Source organism: Herpailurus yagouaroundi, unplaced genomic scaffold (assembly GCF_014898765.1).
Source record: "Herpailurus yagouaroundi ecotype Mexico unplaced genomic scaffold, PumYag 250, whole genome shotgun sequence".
Lineage (NCBI taxonomy): Eukaryota > Metazoa > Chordata > Mammalia > Carnivora > Felidae > Herpailurus > Herpailurus yagouaroundi.
This window is the reverse complement of record NW_024412467.1, coordinates 4,671,202-4,684,229: the sequence shown is the minus strand read 5'-3', so window position 1 is coordinate 4,684,229 and position 13,028 is coordinate 4,671,202. Positions and strand designations below refer to the sequence as shown.

At 39.6% G+C, this 13,028-nt stretch overlaps 1 long non-coding RNA gene across 1 annotated transcript in view; it reads left to right on the top strand.

The window, feature by feature from the left end:
• Positions 1-13,028, top strand: part of LOC121020637 (uncharacterized) — a 51,592-nt gene that overhangs the window by 7,590 nt on the left and 30,974 nt on the right. The window lies entirely within an intron of this gene.

Sequence of the window (13,028 nt, the reverse complement as noted above, 5' to 3'; positions counted from 1 at the left end):
CTATTCATGTTTTCTGCCCATTTCTTCACTGGATTATTTGGTTTTCGGGTGTGGAGTTTGGTAAGTTCTTTATAAATTTTGGATACTAGCCCTTTGTCTGATATGTCATTTGCAAGAGAGAGAGAGACAGAGCACAAGTGGGGGAGGGACAGAGAGAGAGGGAAACACAGAATCTGAAGCAGGCTCCGGGCTCCGAGCTGTCAACACAAAGCCCAACATGGGGCTCAAACCCATGAACCACGGGATCATGATGTGAGCCCAAGTTGGACACCCAACTGACTCAGCCACCCTGGCACCCCTGGAATATATATATTTTAGAATAATGTCTTAAAAACTGTAGATAATTATCATGTTGAAATGATCATATGTTGAAATCTGCATGTTTTGAAAAAGTTACATAATCTATAACACTCCTGTGAAAATGATTATAAACGACTTTTCATTTTGTCTTGAATGTCATGTTAAGATTTCTAGTAATTCTTTATCGTCTCCTTATCTTCCTGAAGTCCAGTTTTCCCTGAAAGATTGCTTTGAAATCACAATGTTGCTTGGGTATTTACTTTACAAAAATTTCTTTTAATGTTTGTTTATTTTTGAGAGAGAGAGACACAGAGCATGAGTGGGCAGAGAGAGATGGAGGGAGACACAGAATCCGAAGCAGGCTCCAGGCTCTGAGCTGTCAGCACAGAGCCCGATGCAGGGCTCAAACTCAGGAGCCATGAGGTCATGACCTGAGCCAAAGTCAGATGCTTAACTGACTGAGCCACCCAGGTGCCCCTACTTGGGTGTTTACTTTTGCATATGCAGTGCCACGAAGAGACAGATCATTGCTGCTGTGTAACTATGTTTGTTTATGTTAATAAAAGAAAGAGGAGAAATGAATCTGTTGGCAAGCAGGTGGCGTGTGGAAGGCGAGGCTGGTTTATGTTTGTCGGTAGTTAGTTAATCTGTGAAGTTTAATCCCCGGTCCAGGTGGTGTTGGGAAATACAAGTGCAAATGTTAGCCCTGGCTTCGGTGACCTTCTCTCTACTGATCTATATAAAGACCTGGTGAGTGGTTAGCAATTTACAAAGGTTGCAGGTTGCCTGAAACCAGCGCCAAAGGGAGATGGAGGAACTTCCCTCCCTCCCTCCCTCCCTCCCTCCCTCCCTTCCTTCCTTCCTTCCTTCCTTCCTTCCTTCCTTCCTTCCTTCCTCAGACCTTGGTTTTTCAGGCATCTCTAAAAAGATGACAATAACTGAAGACATAGAAACACATCTATTGATGGTTAGTGGTAGGGAGTGGGCATTTAAGTTCGTTTTGAATGTTAGTGAGTAAACGCTATTTGGTGTGTGTTTCCTGGCAGTTACAAGCTCCTAACTGGTGCTGGTTCCACCTTGGAAGGAGATTTGGGGACAGAGAGACTCTCTGGAATCCAGCGAATCTGGCTTTCTTGTTGGTCAAAGTTTGAAAAATAGTAGCCGTGGAGAACTTCACTTTCCAGTACAACTTGAGTATTATTGGAATGTGGTTTGTTTTTTTGGTTTTGTTTTTTCCTGTTCCCTGCATCCATTTTGTAACTTTCCATAGACGTTTCCATAATTCCCAAATTAATTAATTTTCCAAAGTAATTTGCAGCTGTGATGTAGCATTTGTGGTGTCTACTGCGTAATAGTAATAGGGACCATCTTTGAAGGTTCATTTGTCGTTTGAGAGTAAGGAATATTCAACCCAACTGTGACACTCCTCTTTGTTCACTCATAAAACAGGCTTGTCTGGTTGCATGAGCTCAGAGGTGTCTTCGATTTCTCTTCGACTCCCTTGAAATAATTTCGTAGGTAGTGACTTCAAAAGGAGGCCTCTGGAAATACAGCGATGTTTCAAATGACTCATGAATATAGAAGAAAATTTTCTGTTGTAGGTGAGTTGAAAGATGAAGCCAGTTTTGAGTATTAGCAATGAAATACTGACCATTTGAGATACTCTAGGAGATTCTCTAAGACCAAATAGCTTTGTAATATTTGTTTATTTTACTAATTTGTGTATTTTGTATTTTTAGAACTAAAAGGAATTTTCTTTTTATTTATTTATTTATTTTTAATTTTTTTTTTTTTAACGTTTATTTTTGAGACAAAGAGAGACAGAGCATGAACGGGGGCGGGTCAGAGAGAGGGAGACACAGAATCTGAAACAGGCTCCAGGCTCTGAGCTGTCAGCACAGAGCCTGACATGGGGCTCGAACTCACAGACCGCGAGATCATGACCTGAGCCGAAGTCGGCCACAACCGACTGAGTCACCCAGGCGCCCCAGGAATTCTCTTGAGGGAGAAAACACTGAAAGTGACATTTTCACCAAGCTCTCAAGAATTTCTGTTTGTTTTCAAATAAGTAAAAATGGTGTGTGTGATGCTCTTTACCTAGACTCTTGGTATTTTTCACTAGTTCTCAAAAAAGTGAAACTTTTTTAGTGAAGCAAGGTAGAAATTCAAAGTTATGAATCCCAGTTGCCTAAAAGAAACTCTTGCCTGTGTATCTGCTTCCTGCAGATTCTTGACAATCTTCATTTTGTTTGGTGGAAAAAATTATTTTTCTCAGGCCAGTAATCAAAAAAGTGCTACCTGCAATTGACAGCTTTGTTTTTGTTTTTTTTAATTTTTTAATGTTTATTTATTATTGAGAGACAAAGAGACACAGAATGTGAGCAGGGGAGGGGCAGAGAGAGGGGGAAACACAGAATCCGAAGCAGGCTCCAGGCTCTGAGCTGTCAGCTCAGAGCCCAGAGCAGGGCTCAAACTCACAAACCACCAGATCATGACCTGAGCTGAAGTCGGAAGCTTAACCGACTAAGCCACCCAGGCCCCCCTGACAGCTTTGTTTTTGAAACAGGTCTGGCACATGTGGAAATGAAGAGGCAGAAGAACAAGGTGGGTGGGTGTGTGAGCTGACAGGGAAAGGGTCATTGGGGCAATAAAGTTACTCATTTCTCATCTTCTTTGATGACAGCCACTATAGATGACTTTTCTCAATATGGCCTTGCACGGATACACATGTGGAGCTTTCAGGCTACTGCATCAGGTGAAGCTCCTTACTGCTTAATCCCCTCCCTAGAAACACAAGGTCTGGAGCACCTGGGTGGCTCAGTCGGTTGAGTGTCCAACTTTGGCTGAGGTCATGATCTCATGGTTCATGAATTCGAGCCCTGCTTTGGGCTCTGTGCTGACAGCTCAGAGCCTGGAGCCTGCTTCAGATTCTGTGTCTCCCTCTCTCTGCCCCTGCCCTGCTTGCGCTCTGTCTCTGTCTCTCTTTCTCAAAAATAAACTTAAAAAAAAAAAAAGAAGAAGGTCTGAAATGCTTGGGCTGGAGTGGCAAGAAAAGTCACCACTCGATTCCTGATCATTCTTTAGATCCTGATTAGACAGCATACTCTCTGCCTTTGCTCTGTGTCTTGTGGGTTACAAATTTATTTTGAACCCAAGGCAGATGCTTTATCTGTAAGTCATCCATTACTGCCTAAATGCTTTTGGGAGGCAGATCAGATTGGGCCCTTTATGAAATCCCAGCCAGCGCTTTCACTCAACACTAATTGTCAGCTTACATTTAATTGCAAGTGGGGACAGTGCCTCCCACTTTCCTAAACTGTTCTGTTCTATCTTATTTGGTAAAAAGCAAAACAAATTTGGGATACCTGAGGCCAGCCTTTGGATGACAGTGAGAAAAATAGCATGTTGTGGCCAAGATCATCTTATAGTAAAGACATTTTGGGCATCATTCATGCTGTAATACGTTAATTAATCTATCATGTTTAAAGATGTATCATAAACAATTTTGATACAACAGTGCCGTATTATTCCATGGGATACATATGGGTAGAAAGCATGTTTTCTACTGTAACAGGCTCTGTAGTCTTGAGAAAAAAAGATATATGACAAGAAAAAGCTTTACAGGGTGTCTTCCTACTGGTCACAGATGGTTTTAGATTTGGAAGAAGCTGCTTTAGGACCCTTTCAAACCAAGGTCTTCTGCAGTGTCTTTCCTGCAACAGTGATACACATGAACATCCACATAAGTGACCCCCCCTGCCCCCCTCCCCACTTAATTAACTCTCCAGCTGTTGGGATGCCCTCTGTTCTCCCCTAAAACCTGTGTACTGGTGCCTCCTGTTTGCTGAACAGTCACTCAGCGGGGCCCTCTGCAGGCCGTCACCCCTCCCTGCAGGTGAGCTAATGCTTACCAAGAGATAGTGTTGTTTGTCCTCATACTGGTTAGTGACCATGGTACTTGCTGTTATAATTATATAATGAAATGCTTTGTAAATAAAAGACATGTGAATATGATAAGAGAGGTGTTTCAATAAAAATAGAATACTTTGGTAAGACCCTTGAGTCTAAAAACATTATTATTGGATTAGGAATAATCTATCAAATGTAAACAATTAAATCTTAGGACTCCATACTCGAATTTCTTTTCTAGTATCTTTATGTGATTTTACATTAGAGAAATCTAGAAACTAGAGATAAAGTGTAAGACATCTGGATTTTGGGAGAAGAGGGAGTATGTTGGAAACTCCACTCAAGGTAGAGGCCATGGCCGTATGTGAAGAGAAGCATTTATTTCCTCTTTGCTGCTTAGGGTTGTTGCGTTTGAAGGGCTTTTCCATTCACAAAGAAACCATTGGTGCTGATCACTTCGGTTGAGAGGGATTCTGACACTGACTTGTCACTTCTTCTAAGAGGATCCTAATGTACATTTACACGGGTAAGGTTCTGATAACTTCTCCAGAAAAGAAACTCAGGTTTCTTTGACTCAGTGTTTGATAAACTTTTTGGAATTGGTAACTCTTTTCAGATTTCAGTTTTGGGGAATTAGAATTCTAACGTAAAATGTAAGTCCTCCACTATTCTGTACCAATTGTGAAATAACAGCAGTGTTAAAAATTTTGCTGCGTCCTGTGGAGAAGAAAAAAAAATGAATCAGTCCTAATCTTAATTCTTGAGTTTATTATCTAATGTGGAAAAAACACATAATCAATTATAATATACTGAGGTTGGTACAAAGTGATAAAAAGATAAAGAAATATTAATTTTATATGTAAAGAACTTGGGGTATCAGGAGGCTTAAACATCTTCCCCAGAGTTGGCCAGTGCAGCATGGACAAAAAACCTGATACATCTGACTCGGTATCTAATTTAATAGCTTCATACTCACTTAATACTTCATACTAAGCCTGGCAAATAAAAAGTGAGCTTTCATAGTTTTCAGCTAAATTAGTTATTTTTAACTTTATATTGAATTAGAAAAATAATTTGATCACTCAGATTCCCAAATTTGTTTTCTAGAATATGGATTAATAACATATATGATGTATATGCCCCCTCCCCTTTCTTATGGTTCATTTTAAGTACTTTATTATTTTTAGTGTTATTTTTCTTTTTTTTTAATTTTTTTTTCCCAACGTTTATTTATTTTTGGGACAGAGAGAGACAGAGCATGAACGGGGGAGGGGCAGAGAGAGAGGGAGACACAGAATCGGAAACAGGCTCCAAGGCTCTGAGCCATCAGCCCAGAGCCTGATGCGGGGCTCGAACTCACGGACCGCGAGATCGTGACCTGGCTGAAGTCGGACGCTTAACCGACTGTGCCACCCAGGCGCCCCAGTGTTATTTTTCTATAAACCAGTCATACTCACTGCCTCCCGCTCAACTGTATAGGGATAGAAGGCCCCCCACCCCGACCCTGGAGAGAGAGCCGGTTTGTTGGGGTCTCACTAAAATACGTAGAATGCCATGCATGACTAAGATTCTTCTTCCATGTGAAAATATCAGCAAAAGGTTGGTTTTTATTGAAACACACACACACACACACACACACACACACACACACACACACACATATATATATATTTCTGGAAAACATTTTAATAGTTTGTTTCAATTTACTTGATTAAAAGACCAAAGAAGAGAGTACATTCTTTTTTAAACCCCTGTCTATATACATTTAGAGAATATGCTTCATTGAAATGGTATCCTTAGACAATAAACATAATGGTTATTTTGTGGAAATGGTTAACCTTGGACAATGAATGTATATCATATCAGCATATGCATTTTCTCCTTTTCTTTACCATGGTAAAAGTTCCTTACTAGAGGGGCCTCTGGGTGACTCAGTCAGTTAAGCATCTGACTCGTGATTTCCGCTCAAGTCATGATCCCGCGGTTTGTGAGTTTGAGCCCTGCATTGGGCTCCATGCTGACAGCGTGGAGCTTGCTTTGGGCCCTCTGGCTCCCCTTTTCTCTGCCTCTCCCTTGCTTGCTCTCTCTCAAAATAAATGAACATTGAAAAAAATTAAAGGGATGCCTGGGTGGCTCAGTGGGTTGAGCGTCTGACTTCGGCTCAGGTCATGATCTCTCAACTCGTGAGTTTGAGGGCCACATCGAGCTCTGTGCTGACAGCTCAGAGCCTGGAGCCTGCTTCAGATTCTGTGTCTTCCACTCTCTCTCCTCCCCCTCCCATGCTTGCACACTCTCAAAAATGAATAAACATTAAAAAAATTTTTTTAATTAAAAATCCTTATTAGAGACAAAAGAAGAATGATTTAAGAAAATTAAGAAAAAATCTAAAACCTCATTGGCAGCAAATACTAAGGCCACTCTTTCTTTCTTTTTTTTTTTGCATAATATAATTTATTGTCAAATTGGTAACATACAGTGTGTAAAGTGTGCTCTTGGATTTCAGGGTAGATTCCCGTGGCTCATCGCTTTCATACAACACCCAGTGCTCATCCCAACAAGTACCCTCCTCAGTGCCCATCACCCACTTGCCCCTCTCCCCCATGCCCCCATCAACCCTCAGATTGTTCTTTGTATTTAAGAGTCTCTTACGGTTTGCTAAGGCTACTATTTCTTTGTAAAACTCAATACAGATGTTTGAGAGGTAAACAGATAATAACATACATTTAAAATCCATGTTTTCATTTTCTAGAACTGCAAGATACAAAGTCCCCTTACAGCTTTGAAATGACACACTTGAACGTTCCGTTTCCTAACTTTCCCTTTTGGCCTTTGTTTCTCTTCATCTGACAATACTTCTTTATTTTGCAGATCTGTTTGGTTCTACAATATAATCCCAGGGCCTTAAGCATATCTCCTTACTTCCTAGAAGTGAAATCTGACAAATGCCTGAATAACTGAGTAGTTTTAGGGTTAGCAGATGTCAAAACACGGATGTGAGTGTGTCAGCTTGTCCCGACAGCATGTGAAAGTTGAATGCTCCTCACGGTCCATTCTGCCTGGAGCATTGCGTCTGTGGTTGGGGCGTAGGGGAAATCTTGTGGGGTCAGATTGTGAAGGACCCGTGTGACATGTTAATGAATTTAGATCATGTTCTTAAGGAATGATGAACTTTGAAGGAGATGTGGAATGAGAGAAATTTCTAGGAAGAACATGAAAGCAAAAGGTATTTTTCCTAATATATCTGATAGGTAAGCACAATCAACATATTAGTGATAGAGTGAATTTTTTGGTTGTGAAGCCATTATTTTGAGCTACCATTACATTAGGTGGCACGACTGGGTCAGCCAAGAAGAAGGGAAAAACAAAACTGTGTATAGGTATTTTTGTAATTTGATTGTTCATTTGACAGTGAAGCAGCTACTTTATGTGGTGCATTTGTAGGATAATTTCACTGAAACAGATCTCTATGCCCTTAAATAATCCTCCTCCTTACAAAGATTTCCATTGCTTTCTCTGCATGAGAGCCCAAGGGAAGATTGAGGAGATTGAAAAAAGGCAGTTTTTTTTTTTAAGTTTCTTTATTTAGTTAGAGAGAGAGAGAGAGAGAGAGAGTGTGTGTGTGTGTGTGTGTGTGTGTGTGTGTGTGTGTGTGAGCGAGCGAGCAGGGTAGGGACAGAGAGAGAGAGAGAGAGGAAGAGAGAGAATCCCAAGCAGGTTCTGTGCTAACAGCACAGATCCTGATGCAGGGCTTGGTCTCAGGAACTGTGAGATCATGACCTGAGCTGAAATCAAGAGTTGGACGAGCTGAGCCACCCAGGTGTCCCAGAAATGGCAGGTTTAACATAGACTCTTAAGTGGGTTTAAAACATAAAACAATTGCCGAAAAGGCAAACCCAGGAGAGAATAGGCAGGCATGGAGGGTCGTGGAGGCTGGACTAAGAAGTCACGAAAGGGAGATGTGATGTGTAGAAGTTCCAAAGATATTTTAGTAGAATGGGCACATTTGGATGATTGTAAGGGAGAGGCAGGGAAAAGAAATGAGTCCTGTTTGTGATTTGGGCAACGCTTGCTTGGCCAGGGTTAAACAACCCAGGAGTATACTTGTGATTTTTGTAATGTATTTGGGTATTTATTAGCATTTATTGGATTGGTTAGCCTAGTGTTATTATGTTAAACTTTTAATATATGTAGTATTCTATAAGAGATGTGCTTACCCAATAGATGTATTCAGATCCATGTAATAAGTTCATATAGTACATCTCTACCAAAGAATGTGATCATGAATCTAATTCTTTCTTACAAAGGCATATACCTACTCCTCACTGTCAGAAATGCTTGTCTGAAGGACATTGAGGACATATACATGTATAGATAGTTGGTTGTGAATGATATAAAAAATGAAGTCAGTAAATATCCATTATATTTTCTACCAGAAATATGACATTCACTGTAAATTGGACAATGCTATTATACATTATTATTGAAATGAAATGAAACATGTGAAATGAATGAGTTATATTTTATAAGGTACAACCACTTTGTGAGCAATGTATTTGTAACAGTGTTTGTTATGCGTTTCCTGATGTGAAGGAAATATAAATGGTGATGTAGGGTTCTAAGGTGATTTAGATTTTGGAAGGATAAATGAAATGGAATTTTTGATTGAGATGACTACATTAAATTGTTTGGTTTTACATTTGATTGTGCTTTATGTATAGACTTCATAATAGGGTTTCAAATACATGAAAGGGAATTTATTCCATAAGCTAGAGTTAGAAATTCATTTTAAATATTTAATGATTTAATTACGTTTTATTAGTGTGATGCTTTTTGCTTTGCCGATGAAAAATTGACAAGGGCCTCATCTGGGTTTCTCCCCCCCCCCCCTTTTTGGGTAGTATCTTGGTTAGATTTGTTTGTTCTGTTCTGTATCTTTATAAACAGTGATAAATACTCATTTCTCAAAATAAACGCTTTTTCTAAACATCTGAAATTGCCAAGAGAAAAATAGTAAACAATTGTGAAGCATTAAAATCAACAGACTTTACTCACTGAATTGCTCTTTGATTCAAAAACTGATTTTTCATACTGTGTCTCTAGAGAAAATTTGGTTTGTTTTCCTCCAGTCTTCTCTCTATCCTGATTGTCTTCACCAGGGTGCAGAAACCGTTTCGTGCCCCAACACTCAGGCCAGGTGCACATGGCACTTGCTGTTGGACTAGACTTTGGGGCACTGGATGGGGAGTGGGGCTTGCGCTGGTCAAGGAAACAGTGAGGGAGAGTGAAAAGTGAGTCACCTGAATTACCCCACTATCAACAATGGGTTCAATGGGTTCACTGTGAGGGGTTTGTAGGGAGTGGACGTTCCCCAGATTTATACCTCAGGAATATATTAGTACTGCAAGTGTATCGGATATGGAAATGCTGTAAAAAGTCGAGGGACACTTTGGCCACGTGCATTTCTATGAACTGTCATACTCCTATTTCACTCATATTAATTGACAAAGTGGGGGGAAAGGAAGAGGGTATAGTTGCAATATTTGTCCAAAGGCAGCAGTTGGCCCAGGGTAGCAAGGAATGTGATTCTCCAGACTTTACTGATAAACCTCATGCCCTTTGCCCGTGTGCTGATCAAGAGTCAACGTTATCTTCAAATGTGCTTCTGGAGGAAAAATAAAATAAGTGTATTATCTCCAGATAATAGATGTAGATAATTGTTAATTATCCTCTTTCTTTTTAGATAAACAAATGTAATTAACCAAAATTCACCTTTACTTTTGTCAAACTTTTCACGATTCGGGAACACAGACTATTAATAGGTAGGAAGGTATGCTGAAAACCATCTTGTCTCCTGTTGAAAGTTTGAATGTTATTGCTAGAGAACTGAGTGTCCCCTTATGGTAGTCATTAGCCACACATGGTTGTTAACATTTCAGTTTAATTAAAATTAAATAACAGTTTTATTTCTTCAATGGCCACAAGAGAGTTGTGGCTGCCATATTGGACAGGGTAGAAATATTTCCATCATTATAGAAGATTTTGCTGTGCTGCCCTGGGTTAGAAAGTATGTGGTTATGGCATCGAAGAAAGTATTTTTATACAGATCCTGTTGACGTAGTAATAAACAAGCGATACCATTTCAGTTATAAAGAATATTCTTTTTGGCTTTTTAAGATTTTATTTGAATTGCAGTTAGTTAACATACAGTGTTATATTAGTTTCAGGTGGACGGTATAATGATCCAACACTTCCATACATCACCTGGTACTCGTGACAACAAGTGCCCTCCTTAATCCCCATCATCTGTGTCACCTATGTCCCCACCCACCTCTGGTAACCACCAATTTGATCGCTATTACTTCGGGTCTGTTTCTTGATTTGTCTCCCTCTCTCTTTTTCCCTTTGCTCATTTGTTTCTTAAACGCCACATGTGAGTAAAATCATGTGGTATTTGTCTGTCTTGGACTGACTTCACTTAGCATAATACTTTCTAACTCCACTTCGTTGCAAACGACAAGACTTCATTCTTTTCTAGGGTTGAATGATATTCTATCACGTATGTATACCATATCTTCCATTCATCCATTCCACATCATTCATTCCATATCTTCCATTCATATTATCCATTCATCAGTTGGCAGACACCTGGGCTGCTTCCATATCTTGGCTCTTGTAAATAACGCGGCTACAAACATAGGGGTGCATCTGTCGCTTTGAGTTAGTGTTTTTGTATCCTTGGGGTAAATACCTACTAGTAGGATTGCTAGATTATAGGGTACTTCTGTTTTTTTCTTTCTGAGGAACTTCCATACTCCTTTCCTACAATGGCTCCACCAGTTTGCATTCCTACCAATGGTGGAATGCACCACATCCTCACATCCTCACATCCTCCACATCCTCCACATCCTCACCAACACCTGTTGCTTCTTGTGTTGTTGATTGTAGCCATTCTGACAAGTATGAGGTGATCTGTTATTGTAGTTTTGATTTGCATTTCCCTGATCATGAGTGATGTTGAGTATCTTTTTGCATGTCTGTTGGCCATCTGTATGTCTTTGGAGAAATGTCTATTCATTTCTTCTGCCCATTTTTAAATTGAATTATTTGGTTTTGAGTGTGAGTTTTATAAGTTCTTTATATATTTTGGATACTAACCCTTTATCAGATATGCTCTTTGGAAATATCTTCTCTCATTCTGTAGGTTGCCTTTCAGTTTTGTTGATTGTTTCCTGCACGGTGCAGAAGCTTTTTATTTTGATGTGGTCCCAATAGTTACCCTTTGCTTTGTTTCCCTTGCTTCAGGGGACCTATCTAGGAAAAAAGTTGTTACAGCCCGTGTCAAAGAGGTTATTGCCTGTGTTCTCTTCTAGGACATTTATGGTTTCAGGCCTCACATTTAGGCCTTTCATCCAATTGTGTATACGGTATATGTATGTGATGAGTATTTCTCGTTCATTTATGTGTTACTGTGGCTGTTCCTAGCTGTCAGGCAGCTTTTCTCTTAGTGATGAAGATCCAGGCTCTTCTTTCTTGGGATTCTGCCATGCTTCAAATCCTTGAAGTGCTGGTCCCAGCTGCTGGAAAGGTTAAGTTGCACTGGCCTCTTCACCACCTTGACCTGCAAGTGATAAAATCGATTTTCCCTCAAAATCCATTGGCGAGAACGAGTCACGTGGCCCACCTATATGCTAGGCTTTCCAACGGCAACTCTGTCTCATGGAAGGAAAAGCCACTGGGAAACCACCACAGTTTCTCAGCAACTGAGAAACTCTGCAAAACAAATATGAATTTTATATGGAAAAGTAAGTAATGGGTAAGGGAATAGTTTTGCTCATTGTTAAACTGATTGCATTCCATCATCTTCGGCAGACATATATTATTGTTTTCTACCCTTTTTCAGGAATTGGCTTTCACATTATGATTTGATTATAATTTCACATTATAGTTTGATAATCTCTGAGAACCAATTAATATCTTTATTTTCATGTTCTTCTACATTTAAAATTTTCTACCTTACAGATTAAGAACAGTCGATAAGACCAACCTCATTTTTACTTAGTTCATATAAAATATTATAGATCCATGGGAAATTTATGTAAAAATGGTTATATATTTTTATGTAGGCTTTTTATTTTATAGGTGAAATAGTGATACTCTGTTCCTAGAAGTTTTCTCTTGTGGGTCTGAGTATGATTTAATTTAGAAGAATAGAATGTACATAAAATTAGGATTATGTGTATCACATGTAGTGAAGTACACCTGGAAAGGAGTCTCCTTGTTATGGACAAAGAGTTACTGGCAGAATTCTCATAGAATTATCTCTTGTAAATCATCTTCCAAGTTAAAAGATAAATCCATACTCAAAATGTGCACTTTTAATTTTTTTAGTTTTTAGTTTTGGGGGCTTTCTTTACATTTTATTTGTAAGTCATCTCCACACCCAACATGGAGCTCAAACTCAAAACCCCGTGATCAAGAGTCACGTGGTCTGAGTGAGCCCACCAAGCGCCACCAAATCTGCATGGTTTTTACATGTTGATACCATTATTGGATATCCAGTGCACATGCAAGCACACTTCTCTTTCTTGACCTTGGCACTTACGAATACCAAAAAAAGATAGTTCAAGGTTACCCTATGCCTAAATTCATTTTGACTGTTTTCTTCTCTTTGGATATCTCCGTCTGTAATCTCTGCTTCTATCTCTAGAGCCATCTAGCTATCTTGTGTGTCTGTCATCTGTTTGTCCTTCCTTCCTGCCTTCCTTCCTATTCCTTCCTTCCTTCCTTCCTTCCTTCCTTCCTTCCTTCCTTCCTTCCTT